This window comes from Erythrolamprus reginae, chromosome 1, assembly GCF_031021105.1.
Source record: "Erythrolamprus reginae isolate rEryReg1 chromosome 1, rEryReg1.hap1, whole genome shotgun sequence".
NCBI lineage: Eukaryota > Metazoa > Chordata > Lepidosauria > Squamata > Dipsadidae > Erythrolamprus > Erythrolamprus reginae.
In genome coordinates this window covers 56,846,913-56,864,674 of record NC_091950.1, presented here as the reverse complement: position 1 = coordinate 56,864,674, position 17,762 = coordinate 56,846,913, and the positions used below count along the sequence as shown (strand labels likewise).

At 42.6% G+C, this 17,762-nt stretch overlaps 1 protein-coding gene across 1 annotated transcript in view; it reads right to left on the bottom strand.

Annotated features, from left to right (window-relative positions):
* Nucleotides 1-17,762, bottom strand: part of ITPK1 (inositol-tetrakisphosphate 1-kinase) — a 159,178-nt gene that overhangs the window by 139,726 nt on the left and 1,690 nt on the right. The gene's annotated exons all lie outside the window — the stretch shown is intronic.

The following is a 17,762-nucleotide window of genomic DNA, read 5'->3' as shown; positions in this document are numbered from 1 at the left end:
GGCACTGGGATTCCCACTTTTGAAAAAAATAAAATTTGCCCTTCATTTAGGCACAAAAGATTAAAATATTTAAAGCAACAGACTTTATTTCAAAACTGAAAACTGGCAACCTGTTCCCTCTGCCCCACTACAGGGATAAAATAAGCCAAATTATTTCAAAAACAGAATATCCAAGTATACCTAGCTGTCAATTTGATTAATGAATTCCTTGTCTGTATGACAGCTGCAGGACTAGCTAAATAATTACAGTCTCACCCAATTTTCTTCATTCTTAGTGAAGCTATCCCAAAGGGCAGCTGCTTGTCATTTTTATCAGAAGCAGGTTACTAGTTACTGAGGTTTCATGGAGACATAAAACTGGTATGTGTCACTTTAGCCACTGTTTATCCACGCTTTACAGCATAAACCACAACCTAATGACTGTGCATAACATGCTAAACCATTAAGTATTACCAACCACATTGAAAAGCAAGTACAGTGATCCCCCGGGTATCGCGATCCCGATCATTGCGAACGGGCTAAATCGCGATTTTTCAACCCGGAAGTCAAAACACCATCTGCGCATGCGCGCCCTTTTTTTTATGGCCACGCATGCGTAGATGGCGCCGGGCAGATCAGCTGCTGGGCGGCTTCCCTGGGTCTTCCCCCTCTTGCTGGCGGGAGGGCGAGTGGCGGGCATCAGCGAGGAGTTTCCCCACCGCCCACGCAAACTCCTCGCTGCCGCTCGCCCGCCCTTCACCCGCCCACGCCGTTCGCTCGCGCCGCTTCCCAGCTGAGTCCTGAAGCGAATTGGCTTCAGGACTCAGCTGGGAAGCGGCGAGAGCGAGCGGCTTGTCCGCCGCCTGCCTGCCCGTGCGCCCGCCGCTCGCCCCGCCCTTCGCCCGCCCACGCCGTTCGCTCGCGCCGCTTCCCAGCTGAGTCCTGAAGCGAATTGGCTTCAGGACTCAGCTGGGAAGCGGCGCGAGCGAGCGGCGCGAGCGAACGGCTTGTCCGCCGCCTGCCTGCCCGCGCGCCCGCCCTTCGCCCGCCCACGCCGTTCGCTCGCGCCGCTTCCCAGCTGAGTCCTGAAGCGAATTGGCTTCAGGACTCAGCTGGGAAGCGGCGCGAGCGAACGGCTTGTCCGCCGCCTGCCTGCCCGCCCGCCGCTCGCCCTTCGCCCGCCCACACCGTTCGCTCGCGCCGCTTCCCAGCTGAGTCCTGAAGCGAATTGGCTTCAGGACTCAGCTGGGAAGCGGCGCGAGCGAGCGGTGCGAGCGAACGGCTTGTCCGCCGCCTGCCTGCCCGTGCGCCCGCCGCTCGCCCGCCCTTCGCCCGCCCAAGCCGTTCGCTCGCGCCGCTTCCCAGATGAGTCCTGAAGCAAATTGGCTTCAGGACTCAGCTGGGAAGCGGCGCGAGCGAGCGGCACGAGCGAACGGCTTGTCCGCCGCCTCCCTGCCCGCGCGCCCGCCCGCCCTTCGCCCGCCCACGCCGTTCGCTCGCGCCGCTTCCCAGCTGAGTCCTGAAGCGAATTGGCTTCAGGACTCAGCTGGGAAGCGGCGCGAGCGAACGGCGTGGGCAGGCGAGCGGCAGCGAGGAGTTTGCGTGGGCGGTGGGGAAACCCCAATCTTCGGCTCCTCGCTGCTGCGGCGGAAGTAAAAACACCATCTGCGCATGCGCAGATGGTGTTTTTACTTCCGCAGCGCTACTTCGCGAAAAACCGATCATTGCAAGGGGTCCTGGAACGGAACCCTCGCAATGATCGGGGGATCACTGTATACTAAACTATAAACAAACAAATCATGCTTTGGCTTAGCATGTATGTGAATCAAGTTAAAGATTTAATGGGACATAAAAATTAAAGCATTGGCTCCCTTATCAATCCTTTTCAGAAAGTTATATAGAGACATCCTCAATTTACAAACATTCATTTAGCAACAGTTTGAAGTTACAATAGCACTGAAAGAGTTTTATGATCAGTCTTCACAATTATGACTATTGCAGCATCTTTGTAGATATGTGATCAAAACTTGGCTACTTGATTACCAGCATGCTTTTATAATGATTGCAGCATCCTGGAGTCACGTGGTCACAATTTTCAACTTTTCCAGTTGGCTTCCAAGAAGCAAAGTCAATGGGGAAAGCCAGATTGGCTTAGTGATTGTGTGATTCACTTAAAAATGTAGTAATTCACTTAACAACTGTTGCAAAAAAAAGGTCATAAAATCACATGCAACTCAATAACCGTTTTGCTTAGCAATGGAAATTCTGGTCAAGGACAACCTGCATTGCATATTGTATAAACACTGAACTAGGAAAGGTAGGAATGAGGCCAGTGTCCACCCTCAGCTACAGCAATTGCTAAGTGTTAAAAAAATGATTCACAGAAGAAACTAGACTTTTTTTAGGTTCCCCAAAATGATAATAGGCGTTGATTGCTTACCTGAACGCCTCTTCTCGTACGGTGAGCGGGTACAGCAGTCACATGGGTTGCTCATGTCCAATCCGGTGGAACTGAGCCTAGTATTAAAAAAGCTTGCCGGATCCGCCCCTTCCCCAGAATTCGCGAATCCATAGACTAGGCTCAGTTGTGAAGCTCTGTAGTGTTCAACTCTCATTGTTAGAGGAAGAAAGATATAGAAAGGTAAAGAAGACACATACAAGGGCGGGAAGTGACTGCTGTACCCGCTCACCGTACGAGAAGAGGCGTTCAGGTAAGCAATCAACGCCTATTCTCCGTACTGAAGGAGCGGGTCCAGCAGTCACATGGGACATACCCAATAGATGGTCCCTAGGGAGGGATTAGCTTGCTATCGTGTGAGATAACGGATTGGAGTACCCTTCTGCCGAAGGCAGCGTCCGCTGAAGCGTAAGAATCAATTTTGTAGTGCCTGATGAAGGAATTTGGCGAGGCCCAAGTGGCTGCTTTGCAGACCTCCTCCAACGGGGCTTGAGTCGCCCAAGCGGCCGAGGTGGCTGCGCTCCTGGTGGAATGCGCAGTGATGTTCCTTGGAACTGAGAGGGAGGCCGACTCATAGGCCTTAGATATAGTCCCTCTGATCCAACGGCCTATTACTGTTGAAGACACTTTGGCCCCCATGACTCTGGGATGATAGGCTACAAAAAGTGCTTCTGACCTCCGAAAGGGTCCTGTGCGTTGGATATATATTCTCAGCGCTCTGGTGAGATCGAGGGTGTGCCATCTAATTGCCAAGGGATGGTCTCGTTGGAGGCAGAAGGAAGGTAGGACAATATCCTGAGATCTGTGGAACATGGAACTGACCTTGGGTAAGAAGGTAGGGTCCAGTCGCAAGACTACCTTGTCCTGATGAAATTGACAAAGGTCCTGCCTGATTGAGAGGGCAGCCAGCTCCGAAATGCGTCGGGCAGAGGTAATAGCCACCAGGAAGGCTACCTTAAAGGATAGGTACCTGAGGGATGCCGATTTTAGGGGTTCGTATGGTGCCTGCGTGAGGGAATGGAGAACCCGTGGCAAATCCCAGGATGGATACCTGTGGACCTTGGAAGGTCTGAGGTTGGCTATGCCCTTGAGGAATTCCTGAACTTCAGGGAAGGATCGGAGAGGCTGTCTGCGGGGACCCCCTAGGACAGATGAAATGGCTGCCAGATGACGCCGGAGGGTGCTGATGGAGAGTCCTTTATGGAAGCCTTGCATAAGGAAGGAAATAATTCTGTGTATGGGGATGCACAGAGGGGAGAGACCTTCCTGTAGACACCACTGGTGAAACTTGGACCACGTGTGGTCGTAGATTCGATTGGTCGAGCCCCTCCTGGCCTTTAGGATGACCTCCACTGAATCGGGGTCATGACCACGCAGTTCTAAATCTCTCCTGATAACAGCCAGGCGGTGAGGTGGAACCACTCCGGGTCTGGATGGAAAGAGGCCCCCTGCCGCAGCATATCCCCCGAAACGGGGAGTCGCCAAGGGTCCTGGACGGACAGCTGTTGGAGATCCGCGAACCAGGGCCGGCGGGGCCAATGAGGGGCGATTAAGATTACTCGGGCCCTCTCGGTGAGGACCTTGTGAATCACGTCCGGGAGGATTGGAATTGGAGGAAATGCGTAGAGTAGGCCTGGAGGCCATGGACTCCGGAGGGCATTGATTGCTTCCGCTCCCGGGGATGGAAATCTGGCATAGAAGCGAGGGAGTTGGGCGTTCGCATTGGTCGCGAAGAGATCCAGGACTGGTAGGCCGAATCTGAGGGTGATTTGATGGAACAGGTCTTGATGGAGGTTCCACTCTCCTGGGTCTATCGTTGCTCGGGATAGCCAATCCGCCTGGACGTTGAGGCTCCCCGAGATGTGATCGGCTAGGAGCGACTGGAGATGTTTTTCCGCCCAAAGGCCCAACTTGAGGGCCTCCCTCATGAGAGCCTTGGATCTCATGCCCCCCTGTCTGCAGATATGGCTTTTTGTGGCAATGTTGTCGGTGAGAATGAGAACGTGCCGGTTGGGAATGCGAGGAGAGAAATGCTTCAGAGCCAGGGAAACGGCTCTTAATTCTAGCCAATTGATTGGCCTGGAAGCTTCCTCCGGGGACCACGTGCCCTGGGCTATCATCCCCTGGGCGTGGGCGCCCCATCCCGATAGACTGGCATCTGTGGTGATGACAAATTGATCCGGGCACCTGAACGGGGATCCTCTGTCCATGGCCGGAGACTTCCACCACTTGAAGGATCTGCGAACACTCAGTGGGATGACAATGCGTCGATTTGAGTTGCTGTGCCCCGATCTCTGAAAAGGCAACAGTAGCCACTGGAGTTCCCTAGCATGAAGGCGAGCCCAGGGAATGATGCCTATGCATGACACCATCTTCCCCAAAAGGGAAGATAGAGTAACTATGGATACTGAAGGATTAGATAAAATGTTAGAAATTAACTCCACTATACTGAGTTTTCTCTCGGGAGAGAGAAAAACCTGGGAGGATTTTGAATCAATAATGGATCCCAGGTGAGAAATGGAAGTGGATGGTTGGAGGTGACTTTTATCAAAGTTGATGGAAAATCCATGGTCCTGAAGGACTGACATGGTGACAGAAAGGTCTGTTTTCACTCTCTCTAGGGAGTTCCCATGAATTAAAATATCATCAAGATAACATAAAATGTGGATGGGAGACGCCCGGATATAGGCCGCCAGGGACCCCAAGAGCTTTGTAAAGACCCGAGGGGCCGAGGAAAGGCCAAATGGCATCGCCCTATACTGGAAATGCCTGCCTTGAAAGGAAAAACGTAAATATTTTCTGTGGCATTTGGCTATAGGAATGTGAAGGTAAGCTTCAGTGAGGTCTAGGGAGACCATGAAATCTCCCGAGTGAATGGCGGCCAAAATAGAAGACAAGGAGTGCATCTTAAACTTCCTATATTTGATGAATAGGTTTAGTTTCTTTAAATCCAAAATGGCTCTCCAACCTCCGGAGGACTTTGGAACCATAAATAGGATGGAGTAAAAACCTAGGCCCTTCTGACTAGAAGGGACCGGTTGAATGGCCCTGATGGACAAAAGATGAGAAATGGCCTCCTCCATACGGTTACAATCTGAGGATGACCTGGGAGAAGGGCAGGAAATAAAACGTTTTGGGGGAGGAGAAATAAATTCTAAAAGAAGGCCTGTTTGAACAGTGTCAATGACCCAAGGGTCCTTGGAGGTGAGACGCCAATTTGAGGCGAAATGAGCTAGGCGACCCCCTATGGGAATGGAGGTAAGATTACCATCTAGGTTTTTTTGAAGCCCTGTTAGAGGAAGCTCCCCTTTGGAAACGAAACCCTCTACCCCTGGAGTTCCTACCTTGGGAACGAAAGCGGGGGGAATACTGACCTGGAGATCTCTGATAGGAAGCCGCTTGATCTTGCTGGCGCCCTGGGCGACGAAAGGACTGCGTTTTGGTAACCTTTTTGGTGGTTGGACCCAAAACCTTCTTCTTGTCCGTGGTCTCCGTGAGGAGAGGATCGAGAAGATCACCGAAGAGAAGGTCGCGCTTTAAGGGGCCCTGGGATAACTGCCACTTTTGGCGAACTCCCGCTTGCCAAGGGCGAATCCATAGGAGTCTTCTTGCCGTTGTAGAGGCTGCAATTGACTTAGCAGAAAATCTAGTAGATTGCAAGGTGGCATCAGCCACGTACTGGGCAGCTGCAAAGACCTTGTTGAAGTCTTGTTGACCTCTCAAGTCATCGGGAGGAATGTGCTGTTGAAGTTGGCGAAGCCACAGCAGCATGGCTCTGGAGAAGAAGGAGGCCGCTGCCGAACTTTTAATGGCCCAGGAATCAGCGGTGAATCCTCTTTTGAGCATTTGCTCGATGCGCTTGTCCTCTGGGCGGAGGACTTCCTCCGCCTCGCCTGGCACAGCCGCTGCCGAGTGAAGAATTTTGACAGGTTCATCTGGTTTGGGAAAGGATAGAAGCTCTTCATAGGAAGAGGAAAGTTTATACAACTTTCTGTCCTTGGTGGAGGGATTAAGGCCAGAGGCTGGAAAATCCCACTGTTTGAGTAAGGCATCTTTAAACAATTTAGGCATAGGAATTACCTCGTTATCCTCCTGTTCCTCTGTGAAGTAAGGTAAATTCTCCTCCGGGGGATCAGTGGAAGTGGAGGCTTGTTTCTCCTGGGCCGCTAATCCCGTAGAAATTCTAGCTTTGAGGAGGAGAGATTTGAATAGTTGAGAAGGAAAAATAGTAATTGGAGGAGGGACTTTTATTTGGGATTCCTCATCCTCTGATAAGCCCTGAAAAAGGTCTTCATCCTCCTCTACATCCTCATATTCATCCTGGGAGGATTCTGAATCATCCTGAATAGGAGCTCTGACCGCTGGGGAAGAACCCAAGGGGCGGGAGGAACGAGAAGGAGGGAGAGGTAAAGGAAGCTCATTGATGGAGGAGAGTTTGGCATCAATGGCTTTGGACAACACAGCAAAAATAGATTGGAACTCAGGAGGTAAACTGGAAATATCAGCAGAAATGGCAGAAGAATCCCTAAAGGCCTGGGAGGATCCTGGCTGGGGGGAATCTTCAATAATATCTGGTTCCTCTGGACCTATGCCCCATAGGTTAGGTTGGGGTCTGTCTAGGTTTGGCTCATCCAGAGATAACACAGGGACCCCAGAAGGAGGCAGACTAGAGGCCTCTGGTGGGTCTTGACTACTGATTACTTGGGCCTGCACTTTCAAACGTTTTGCTGATTTGTCATGGATTTTTTGTAGGGCTAGGTCCCTTCTCTTCTCGGCCCTGGTGACCTTGGTCGAGGGGCGGGCCCCTGGAGAAGAGGAGGAAGAGGCCTGGGGGATACTAGTAATCTCATCGCCTGTAGGCCTGGCCTCTCTGGGACCTTTAGTTGTGCCTCTCTTGGGAAAAGTAGCCATAGTCTGACAATTAACAGAAGACAAGGCTGAGCCAATAACTGAATTATAAGGAGAAGATTTCAAGGACTTCCCAAGAGGAATGGATCCTGCTTCGAGGCCTCGAAGCTGCTGAAACGTGAGGACAATCTGGGCAAACCCAGAGTTCGTGCCCCCAAATCCAGCGGGGCCAGCCTCCCTAAACTTTGTAATTAAGTAAACCAAGGCACTCTGGTTGGAGGCTTAGCCGGTGGAGAATTTAGCCTGGGACCCCCAAGGCCCGCTCCCGGATCCACGCGGTGGACTGAGGCCTACGCGGCTGGCAGAAGGCCAACACGAGAGGCCTAGATTTTTAAAAAAGGGCGCGAAGGCCTTCGCGCCGAAAAGATCGCTCCGTAGAATTTCTTTAAGGGAAAAGCGATCGACTAAGTCCAGGAGACTAGAAGGCGTCTCACTCCGCAGGAGGTATTTTATAAGCCCTTAAATATTTTAGTATACAATAAATAAGCAATAATTCAATGGATAAATACTTGCACCAGGACCTCCAGGCCAAAGGATTAGAAGAATCCACAAGCGGCCGCAGGAATCGTAACCGGCAAAACCGCCGGGGGAAAACGAAACCGCAACTTCTCCCAAGGAAAAAAGCCGAGCCGCTTTTTTACTTTTTTTCTTTTAAACGGCTGGCGCAATTAGTGCAAGTAATTAAATAAAGACAATAAATCTTACTACTTTTTGAAGGAAAGATCGAAGGGAAGGTGTTAGAATGTTGAACGAGCTATCACAATACAACCGCAGGATATGCGAACTGAGCGAATTCTGGGGAAGGGGCGGATCCGGCAAGCTTTTTTAATACTAGGCTCAGTTCCACCGGATTGGACATGAGCAACCCATGTGACTGCTGGACCCGCTCCTTCAGTACGGAGAATAGCTCTGACAATTTGGTAAAGAAATAATGTCTTGAACATGTTAAACAAGAAATCATAATGTAGTGTGTTTAGTTTAGAAGACTATCATATCATACCCTAACCTATCCTGGCATAAAATATCAACTCCCATAATTCCCCAGTCATGAGTCAATGTTTGCGATTTTTGAGAAATTCAAGTTGAACCCAGCACACTAAATTCTGAGCACTGCATATTGCCAACATCTCATTATCTTACTTTTGTCCATAAAATGTCACGTTATCTTATTAGAAGCAAAAAAATATTAAAGAATGATACAATAATGCCTTTCAAAAATTATCTGTGGGTTTTAACATTAAATATAATAGTAGAACATTCCAGCCGATCTATGTTATTTTTACAAGCTATTTATTAATGATTTCTCATCGTTCTGAAACCACATAGGAAACTATTTCTACTGAATCAGACCACAGGTCCAGAAGCTCATTACTGATCCTGCCAATTTTTCTGATTTGCTCATTCCCAGGTCTGCTGGACTAGAACCCGTTTCCTTTCCCTAATGCTGGATGTATGCTGATTATTTTGGGCATGGTGTACTGTAGCTTGGGGTTATCTGATTGAAAAAGTACTTATGCAGAAATTAGCAATAGTTTCCTAAATTTTCAGATTAAAACCATTCCTCACCAATGACATGAGTTGACCTTGGAACTTTTAATATATGTTTTACTACATAGTTCTGGCATATGTTTCTGCTAACACTGTCAACTTGATGTCCATGTAAAATAATTAGCTGACATACTACTTCCCTATGTTCTTTTAATGACAAGTAAGAAACATTTAGTTTCCACTCATCAATTACTAGTATCAGGAGATACTAGTGGAATACAAGCTTTTTTTCAAAAATATTGCTCGCATATACAGGCATTACTTTTTAGGCTTTTTCGTATTAAGGGGAACAAAAAAACCCCAAGGACAATAAAGCATAAAGTCAGTCAAATCATAACTGCAGGTCATCTTCCATATGGACTTGTAAAAAAACTGTGACAATCAAGGACAAAAAACTTTCTCTGCAGCAGAAGCTATTGTGTCATTCTATAAGTGACATACTTTAGTACCTCAGAGACTATTCTTAAAATGTGCACTATTTCTGTGAAATATTTCCTACTAATAGTGCCTCAAAATTATACAAAAAATGGGGGGGGGATTCCTATTCAAAAACTGTGATCACAAAAATAGATGGTTGTCTCTCACTTAATTTTTATTGTTGTCCTGGCCTTAATAAGATTAAAACATAGTAAAAAAATTAAGTAATGCTTTGTTAGGGCAAATTTATTTTCTCACAGTCCGAGAGCGCCATATACTATAAAATGTCTCTTTGTTAAATAAAACAAGGACTATAAGAATCAACATCCCCTCCAGCACTTTTGTATTTTCCTTCTCACAGGAAGTCTTTCTAAGAATTTCAAAATGCTAGGCCTATCTTTATAATAATCTAGTATTTGTATTAGCTTAAAAGGTACTAAATGAGAAATGTATCATTGGAGGCTTCTGCTCATTGAAATATTTAATGAATAAATAAGAACAGATTGGGGTCATGCAACATATTACACCAAAAATTTAAAAACGGCATTTCAAGGCCTGGTATAATGTACAAATCACATGCATATAGGTGGTTCTCATTATAGGACTATAATTGGAGCCTGTTCATTATGGGTTATAACAGCTGTTAAGTGAGATAGTCTTACTTTGACAACGCCCGCCCACTGTTCTCCCTGATGAGGCAACTAAACACACACGTCATTAAGACGAGCACAGAGTGCCCCAAGGTGAAGAAGGCATTCGGAGACCTAGTGTAGGTCCAGGCCTGCCTGCCCTAGACATCCCTAGGCCTGCACAAGGCCTACTACAAGAGGTCTTCAAACCTGGCAACTTTAAGACTTGTGGACTTTAACTCCCAGAATTCTCCAGCCAGCATAGCTGGCTGGAGTTGGAGTCCATAAGTCTTAAAGTTGCAAGGAATGATAACAGAATCTTGAAAGCATGATTAGAGATTCCCTCTCCTGTCTTATATCAAAGAAAATCAAGGCACAGCAATCTTGAGTCTCTTTCCCGCTCACTCCTCCCTTCAGGTTAATTTAAGGTGTTTATGAAATGGCTGTTGAATGTCTTCTTCAAGACCATCTCCGTAGTTCAGCATTTCAAATCTTACCAGCAGTTCAAGGTTGACCCAGCCTTTCATCCTTTCATGGTGGATAAAATGAAGATCCAGATTATTGGGGCTATATGCTGATTCTGTAAACTGCTTAGCAAAGGCTAAGAGCATGCAATAGATACAAACTAAATGTAAATCGCTCCAAACTAGACTGCAGAAAATACCCCAATCCCAAAATCTTCAACCTTACATTATCTACAATAGACTTCTCCCCTTTTCCAAGAGGTCTGTAAGGGGCGTGCATAAGTGCACCTTTGTGTCTACCGTTCCTGTCCTAATGTGTTTTTATCTTTTCTATCTCTACTTTATCCTTATATTATGTTAAACATACTACAATACTATATTTGTATGACAAATAAAAATAAATAAAATAAATAAATAAATAAAATATAGGCTGTCAAAGAAATATGAAGTGATATATAAGTCTAGATGCTATTACTATTACTATACTCCTTTGCACAATGTCACACAGTAGTGAAATTCTTTTTTTAAAAACTAACGGTTCTGTTGGCGTGGTTTGGTGAGCGTGGCAGGCGAAGAATACTACAAAATCTCCATTCCTACCCCATTCCTGGGGGAAGGATATTGAAAAATCTCTATTCCCATCCCACTCTGGGGCCGGCCAGAGGTGGTATTTGCCAGTTCTTCGAACTATTCAAAATTTCCACTACTGGTTCTCCAGAACCTGTCAGAACCTGCTGAATGTCACCCTTGATGACACTTCTACTCACACTTTCATTGAACTCTCTTGCCTTTTTCCCCAGTGGCAAAAAAGAAGTCCCAAAACTTATTTCTTGACCAAAGTTTTCTTTGTGTTTCTGTCTATCTAATAGTAATCCAAATATCATCTGTGAATTTGCCTACTCCGAATGTTTCTGTGTGAACAGACTAGGTGACTTTCAATGGAAAACAGAACAGCTTAGTTAAGCATTTTAGAGAAGATTTACAGATAACAAAAGAATTAGCTTCCCTATATATACAGATTCTCTTTTGCAATGCCATCTTGCATTCCAATTATGTTGTTGCTTCTACTTAGAAAATATGCAATAATGGATGAATATGGCAAATACTTTATATTATAGAGGTAACTCAAGCAACAATCTCCGTTCCCCAATTCTGTTTATTTATTTAAATATTCAGGTCAATTAGAACTACACACACTCATAAAGAAATCACAGAATGCATAAACTGGCTAAGGGGGAGGATTGGGAAGATGAATGGGAAGAAAATCACAGTTGTCATGAATTAAATGAAGAGACAACCACATAGCAAAAGCAATAGCATTTAGACTTATATACCACTTCACACCACTGCTTTACAGCCCTCTCTAAGCAGAGTCAGCATATTGCCCCCACCAATTTGGGTCCTCATTTTACCCACCTCTGAAGGATGGAAGGCTGAGTCACTATAAGATCATTAAGACAGTGAAAAGAGCGACAATACAAAAAACATTTCCTGACTAGAAAACATTATAAATTATCTTAGTGCTTTCAATAAAGTTTAGCTAATCAAGATACCAACAATATTTAATAGGATTTCTGGCTTTAATACAAAAATTGAACAAATCAAATTAACAACTAGAATAAGATTTCTCAGGATTTTAAAACTTTATTAGGTCAGAGTTATTTATCCCTTCTACTGAAAATATTTGATTATTACAAAGCAGCATATCCTTAAATGTGTTTAATATTAACCTTGGACTCTAAAGTAAACTTAGTTGGCACTAGGCAAATCATAAAGTTCCTAGAAGATATACAACATACTTCATTATTTTTAAATAGGTGATTTATATATTTTATATTTCGATCATCTTTTATGCTTGTATATCTAATGGTCTATGCTCAATACTAACAGTGTTCTATTAAATTTAACTTAAATTAAAAATCTAATTTTTAAAAATGGAAGCACAGCTTTAATTCATTTTCCAGGAAATACTTACCCTACTTTATAAGGAAAAATTCAGAGATTCAGCAAATATCTTCGTGTTTGCTCCAATGGGGAGCAGAAACATATGAAACATCACCTTATTACCGTCTTGTTTTCAATTCTTGAAGTATGGTAAAGATAAAGGTTTCCCCTGCTCATTGTATTTGACTCTAGGGGGCAACACATATCTCCGTTTCTTAGTTGAGGGAGCCAAGGGTTGTCCAAAGACATTTCTGTGGTCATATGGCCAAGGCAAGTGGAACACTGTTATCATCCCACTGAAGTGATATCTATTTACCTACTTATATTTGCATGCTTTTGAACGGCTCGTGTCTTGAGCCTGGGCTGTCAGCTCTCCAGCTGACAAGCTTGGCATCATTAACTTGTGCAATTTACCAAAAAAATTGGGCACAAAGTAACTTTAAAAATGGTTTTCTTTTCTTATATCACATTTATAAGACTATTGTAACTACCATGAAAACTTCAAGATTGTTGAGTAAGATAAAATTACAGTAAATGGGATTTTTTATCCATGCATGGTAACAGATTTGCCTGTTACATCTGAAATCTGCTAAACCAATGTTCATTAAGTCTTGGACAATGTGTCACAGATGACACATCACAATGTTTTGGGTGACACACCAGCATTCACCAACACCCAACTATTCTGATTTTATTAAGGTTTACTATAATATAAAATACAATGAAAATAAAGATTAAAAGAAATGTAGGATTTTTTAAAAAGGAGGGGAAGCACTGATTTTCAACTCTTTTCAATACAGTGAAATACTAACTACTGTTATAGCCTCCACTTTTTAGATACCATTTAGTTATTATAAGCCATTTCTGAAGCTACACAATTATTCAACCTTCAATTTAAAGTCTATATTTCTTTTTTATTATTCCAAGCATAAAAAACAAAAACATTTTCCCAATGGAAACAGGACCAAATAAAATCTTTAAGTCAATTTATATTGCCATATGAACCAGATCCATTTTTCCTGTTGTGAGAAATTGTATGTGTTTTTATTTGCACTTAAAAGATTTTCTGCACTGTCATATATAATAGCGAAATTCTTTTAAATTCTTTGACCAACAGCCATAAAGAGAAAATTTTCTTGTGTTCTTTTTAAAACTCTAAACATTTAAAATTATCATCTTTACAGTTCAGTTAATTCAAATATTCATTTAAAAAGGGATTCTTTCAAATTATAATCCATTATTGTCTTCCCATTGCTCAAATATTATTTTAAGAAGACAGAAAATCCCTTTCCTTTCTCTTTGTGTTTTAAACATACATGTTATGTTCTATTATTCTCAACTATTTTTGGCTACATAGCTATTCTCAAAATCATGTCCCATTCCTGTGTAATTTGGAGAAGCCACACAAATGGGTTTGCTCTTTGCAGCCTTTGGCCCTTCTGGAAGTCACACAAGGGGGCTGGGCTCTCTTGGCCTCTAGAGTTTTGAAAAATCAGAGAATAAGGTCTGCTTTTCAGTGAGTTTTGGAATCTGCAGAAGCCATGGAAAAGCATTCTCCAAAGTTGCTTCAAGAACAAAGGTCTTGTGCAATCTGAAGCAAAGCCTTGGGTAGACCACAGTGATCTGCCAACAGAAAGAGGACATTGCCTGAACATAAGCATTGTATCCAGATCCTCGGATACTCGAGTCTTCAGAGAGGGGCGGCATACAAATCTAATAAATTATTATTATTGTTGTTGTTGTTGTTGTTGTTATTGGGCCATTGGACAATAACGCCTTGGGCAATGGCAGAAACTGGCCTTTCTCAATGGTAGTGGTGATACTAGGATGAAAATCAAGACTCAAGCCTAACCTTGGCTTTATTAAATGCTGGTGTTCAGGATGGCATGGAGAGAGAGAGAGACAGAGAGACAGAGACAGACTACCAAGTCAAGTTTGGTACTTTCTGGATTTTTGACATGCCAAGCCCAAAAGATGATCTAGTGAGTGATTTATATAAATCTATGTATAAGTGGAATATTAACAAGGAAGTTCAGTGTAGTTACATTTTACCAGGTCTCAGACACTACCACAACCAGTGCCAAGAAAGCAATTAGAAAAAAGGGTTTTTTCCCAGAAACAAAGTTCACACTAAGAAATATGATATAAGAGCCGGGGTGGCGCAGCAGGTAGAGTGCTGTACTGCAGGCTACTGAAGCTGACTGTAGATCTGTAGGTCAGCGGTTCAAATCTCATCACTGGCTCAAGGTTGACTCAGCCTTCCATCCTTCCGAGGTGGGTAAAATGAGGACCCGGATTGTGGGGGCAATATGCTGGCTCTATTAAAAAAGTGCTATTGCTATCATGTTGTAAGCTGCCCTGAGAAGGAGAAGGACGGCATAAAAATCAAATAAATAAATAAATATACAATAATTGTGAAAATATCAAACTATTTTTCAATCTTGACAACTTTTAAAATGTGTGCACTTCAACCATGGAGAGGGGGGGGCATACAAATCCAATTAATAAATTAATAAATAAATAAACCAGCATGCTGACTGGGGAACAGGGGTAATTGAAGTTCACACATCTTAGAGCTGAGAAATGCTGATCTACATCATAACTAAAGAGAGAGAAAAAACCCAAGATGCTGCGAAATATCACACTAATATTAACAATATTATTTAATAAATCAAAAGTAGAAAATCTGATATTATAACTCATTGGCAAAGGTATACTACAGGAAAATAAGGGTGTAGGGAAACTAAATTTTGTTTTGTTTTCACTGTAAATCTATGTTTTAATATTTTTAGAAGAGTCTTAGGAATACTACTATTGAGAGGGCACTGAGGCTTATCTAAACTAAATACCTACTTATTAAAAAATGGAATTCAAATTAAAGCACACAGAGATTCTGTTTCAGTACCTCCTATGAATAAAAGCTCATCATTTCTTAAAGTAATTGGTCCCACTATTCAATTTCTTTATTAAGAAGTATTTTATAATTATTTTTTTTAAAAACTGCCTTTATTTATTACTTAGATTTGTATGCCGCCCCTCTCCGAAGACTCTTATACATTATTAGTACACTATCTACTGCGGTGATAAAGGAGGAGTTTGGACCTTCCATGAAATTTCTCTTCAGCTAGACTATTTCTATAACAACCTCCCTCAAACTTTTCTTAAAGTTTTATGCAGGTGCCCACGCGCGCGCGCACGCACACACACACACACACACACAGTGTTTCTGCAAACCTTCCTACTGACCTTAATCTACTGAGATTAATTTCAATCTTCTTAAAGTGTTTTGCCCAAAACTAAATGCAATATTCTGGATGATATCTGATCAATAAATATACAGTGAAATATTTTCTATTAATTGAAAACATATTTTGCAACCTAATGTCAAGAATGCCTTTTTATCACAGCATTCATCTTATAATCAATTATAATTTCAAGATCTTTTCTATAAATTATGTTGCTGATAAGTATTCTAATTGTGTATTAGATTTCCCTCTCTCCTCCAAAAACAAAAAATTCTAAGATTTAACAGAGGCAAATGCAATCTGATATTTTCAGTTAAATTCTTCAAATTGTTTTTAAGTTTGATATTTTCTAGAATAGTTATACTATTCCACTTTTAGAAATCTGCAAATTTTATAAGCATACATTTCATTTCCTCATCCATATCAGTAATATACATAGGCCCCAAACCCAACCTTGTATCTTGTTCTTGTTTCCTCCAGTTTGAAACATGAATCAGAGATAAGCACTTTTTTTGTGTCATTTTTAAGCTAGTGGATGATATATAGTCCAATATTTTAGGGAGACAAACAAGCTGGAAGGAAGTTTGCTTCTTCTTTTACTTTCCCTCATTAAACAAACATTTAAGAATTCAAATACAGTAGTACATTTATAGTAAAAAATCATTTGTCAGATTTAGATGTACTGAATAGACTTTATTTTTGTTTATACAAATGAACATATCTGGAGAGGGGCGGCATACAAATCCAATAAATAATAATAAAGTACTAACAATCAAAGCTATCTCTACATAAAATCCATAAAGCTTCAGTTATTATCTGTAGTAAATTTACATTTACTATGTACATAATAATAATAATAATAATAATAATAATAATAATATTGTTATTATTATAATATATATAATACTGTATATAAATTTATTAGATTTGTATGTCACCCCTCTCCGAAGACATGTACATTTATGGGTTTAAACAAACATTTTGGATTTGCAGAATTTAGCTGATCAAGAAAGACAACACTTTTAGAAAAAAGCAGCTACTACCAGTAATAGGATATCATAAATTAATAAACTGCTTGGCACTTAGTCACCAAGATGACCGTAATAAATAACCTTACAGATGTAAACCTTTCTATTTAACCATTCAAAAATTTCCCAAATATCCTGCTAACACTACTATCTGTAAAGGGTTGGTTATATGAAAAATCTCAATAGCTTTTGCCATACAGGAAAACAACTAGCTCATTCATCCAGTTACCAGTAAGAACCATTATATTAAGTTCCAACCAGGAACAAAAATCTTTCTTAGTTTTATAATTAACAAGTTCTGAAAGCTTGAATTCAAAATAGCCTAGTAGAGCCAGAGGGAGGATGGGAGGAAGCATGGCTTTTGAGTTTTATAATACTTTAATTGGGGGCGAGGGGGGGGGTGAATGCTAATCTTTAGGCCTATTTTAGTTCAGGCATATGAATTTAGTACTGCACTTAGAAGGGAAAGAGAAATAACCCTGAAAGGATGTGAGGTATCTTTAAAAAAGAAGCAAAACTGAACAAGGGAGATGTCCCTAAACAATTGTACAATCTGAGTCTTTCAACCTAAGGAACCTGCTTTTGTGGATCAGTTTATGATGTGATAGTATTTAAGCCTGGCAAAGAAAATTCAAACACATCAAAGAAAAAAAAAGGGTGGTTATAACTTTCCTCGGTATATTATTTCAAACATGCACTACCTACAATGCACTTTACATCACTCCTAAAGCTTCATGTTATGCAGGGAGTCCTCAACTTACAACACTGTTGCAGCATCCCCAGTCATGTGATTAAAATTCAGTTGCTTGACAAATGACTCAGATGTATGACCGTTGCAGTGTACCAGGGCCAGGTTATCCCCTTTTGCAACCTTCTGTGTGACTAACTTCATAACTGTGGTGATTCACTTAACAATGGTGGCAAGAATGGTGGCCGGGCTTAGGGGAAGAGCCTTGTCTGTGGTGGCCCCGGCCCTCTGGAACGAACTCCCTCCAGAGATACGTACCGCCCCCTTCCTCTTGGTCTTTCGTAAAGCTTTAAAAACCTACCTTTGCCGGTGGGAATGGGGGCCGTGAATGATGAGACTTTCTCTGACAGATACGAGATATGATTGGATTGGATGAATGTGTGTGAGTGTACAT